Consider the following 3,200-nt stretch of genomic DNA (forward strand, 5'->3'; position numbering starts at 1 on the left):
CTGGAAAAGGACTACTTGGAGGCCTGAAACTGCCCTCCTGTCCTGAAGGGTGGAAGCCCTGGCTTAACTAGGTCTTCCATCAGCTGTAGGCCACATGGACTGTTGGGCACCTGGACAGCCTGACTATATTGGGCTGTGGCTGATTGGAACAGCTGGAGGCTGGTCAGGGGCTGAGGAACACCTGAGGCATTCCTTACGTGTTTAAGTTATCATGTGGCCCCCCTGCCCAGACATGGCACGCCCCTGCTGCCACCCCACCTACAGCCAGCAGGATGCTTTCAGAGCGGACTTACGGCGGAAGTCAGGGGGAAGAGGAGCAGAGGCCAAGGGCTGAGGAGCTCTGGCCCCGGGAGCCACTGGTTACTTGTAAGACTTTGGCTTAGTAGCTGTCTGCATATCCCAGACCTCAGCTCTCTCCTGTGCTCTTCCCTTCACCTGACTCTTTGATGGTTAAGATGCAGATTCATAATAAACAGGATAGAGAAATGTAAATGCCCTTGATGTTACGTAAGCTCTTACCACTCCTGTGTGTGTGTGTGTGTGTGTGTATAGGAGTCATAAGAGATTATTTATACATTCATTCCCCTATGAATATGGAGATGATGGAGATGGTCTCTATTGTATAGGGATGTATGTGTTACATCGATGTATGTATTTGTCAAAATTCATGTAACTCTACACTGAAGATCTGTGTATTTCAACATAAACACCAGTAAATGGTTTTTTAAAAAAGCAGCAGCAGCAAAAGAAAAAATGCTGCTACTACTTAATGCTGTCAAGGGGTGGCCTGACTGCTGGGCATGGATCCAGCTCCTCCGTGGAGCCTGGGGGAAGAAGGTTAATTTCCTAGTGATTGTACACAACATTCTCTAGCTAACCAAAGTCTTGTTTCCAAAGAGTAGTTGTCAGTGACATGGCAGTGGTCATGTCATAATGTTAGAGGAAAAAATTGGGGGGGCAAAGTTTCACATAAAGCAGATTCCCAATTTGTAAAAAAGTTTGGACAAAGGCAGAGATACGTATATTCATTGAGCCAAGGAACCATTCATTGACTTGGCTGTGACCCACATGACACAAACCCTCACTGAGCTCCCAGCCTGTGAGCAATGCCTCGTGGAGAGGTAAGTGCTTCCCGGGAGACAGTGGTGGGGCCAGCAGGGGTAAGGCTTTGTGGGTATGACAAACTGGGTTTTCAGGAGAGCTGGCCCTTGGGCTAAGTGGTCTTCCTTTTAAAATCAAAGTGTGCCGTACAGAAAGCACAGAGGTGAGTGAATGCACTAATGTACCGTGTAAGCAAGATGGTGGCTTTCCTCAATGTCCACAGTGCAACCACCATCCAGACCACAATGTTGCCAACCCACAACCCCCTTGTGTCCATCCCAGTCTTTACCCCCCTTCCCGGTAACCACCATTCTGACTTCCATCGCTATAAGTTTGTATTCCTGTTCTAGGACTTCATACTAATGGAATCACACAGTAAGTATTCTTTTGGATCTGCCTTCTTTTACTCAATGTTGTCTGAGATTCACTTCATTCTTTTTAAAACTGTCATGTCCATTGTATGAATATACCTGTTGATGGACACTTGAATTGTTTATGGTGTTTGGCCGTTAAGAGTAGAACCATGGACATTTGAAGACATGTCTTTTTGCTGACATAAGCCCTCATTTCTCTTGGGTATATCTCAAGAAGTGGAATTGCTGAGAGTTAGGGCAACTAAGTGCTCAGCTTTAGTAAAAACTGCCAAATAGGGAGGGGGGAGGGGGGAGGGATTGCATTGGGAGTTATACCTCATATAAATGATGAATTGATGGGTGCTGACGAGTTGATGGGTGCAGCACACCAACATGGCACAAGTATACATATGTAACAAACCTGCACATTATGCACATGTACTCTAAAACTTAAAGTATAAAAAAAAAAAAAAAAAACTGCCAAATGGTTTTCCAAGTGGTTGTACCATTTCACTCCCCCAGCCCCAGCAGTGTCTGAGATCTCTGGCTTTGAGCTGAGTCTTGATGTGTGGGTTCTCATGGCAGTTTATGGTGGTGGCAGATGGAAGCTACAGTTAGGGAGAAAGATATTCTGGGTAAAAGGAATGTCATAAAGATCCATGGCGACCATGAAAATGCACCATTCAGATCTCCTGCAGCAGAGAACAAGGGATGGCCCAGCTGCCATGCTGAATCCACCAAGTACTGATGCTGAGGCCACATTTCCCACTGTAGCTCCCAGGTGACGACTAGCACTGGGTGGTGGGGGGGGGGGGGGAGGGATACTTATCTAATGGACACCTTTGGCTCAAGAACTCCCCGATCAGCCTGCTGAGAGGTTCTCAGCACTGAGCTACAGCCTGAGGCTCCACCTCCTCTTCCCAGCTTCTTTCCCTCTGCCCCTTACAGGAGTCAGACCTGCAGCAGGTCTCCCCAAGAATAAGTCAGACCAAACCTGCAGTTTGGTCTCCCCAAACTCCTCTTTCTTCAGGACAGATGTGATCTTGGGCGAACTTTCTAGCTCTGCTCCCAGGGAAGTCAGACAAGCCAGTTAGCTGGATGTCAGGTGCGGTATTAGGCCAAACTGCCCATGGGAGTTTTTGACCGCTGATTGATAAGCTACACCTGGGCCGGAAGGACAAAGAATAAGCTACACCATCTGGTAAGAAAGCATGGCCTTAGGCTTCCCTAAGTGCAGAAACTCATAACTGGGCATGTCCCTTGAGGTACCCTAGGAACTCTGATTGTGGGTTGTTGAAAACACGTTAACTCCTATGGGACATGGGCTTCTGAATCAAGGTGGCCCTCAGGACTACTGATGTGAGGACTGCTCGTGTGGAAGGGAACTGCTGACACGGCCCTGCTGGCATGAGCATCTATCTCCACCCTTCTAAGAAACTCTGATGCCAGGTGTGGTCTGTCCAGGTCTTGTGAGTCTGAATGCCTAGTTGAGCCTAAGAAAAACCCATGGTAGATATAGCTCTTTCTCCCCTCAGCCCTCTCCTACCTACTTCTAGACTTTTATCCCATGTAGGTGGAACTGTGATATTAGTCCAGCTAGTCAAGATGAAATCCAACCAGCTTGCTCACTTTGCCGTCCTGGACGCTTTCCCATTGCCACGTCTCCCTAGTTAACAATCAAGATTAAAGGGCACCTGGGTTTTGAAGACCGGCTCCCCTTCCTCCCATCCAATAAGAAGACTTGAC

This window comes from Rhinopithecus roxellana, chromosome 1 (genome assembly GCF_007565055.1).
Source record: "Rhinopithecus roxellana isolate Shanxi Qingling chromosome 1, ASM756505v1, whole genome shotgun sequence".
NCBI lineage: Eukaryota > Metazoa > Chordata > Mammalia > Primates > Cercopithecidae > Rhinopithecus > Rhinopithecus roxellana.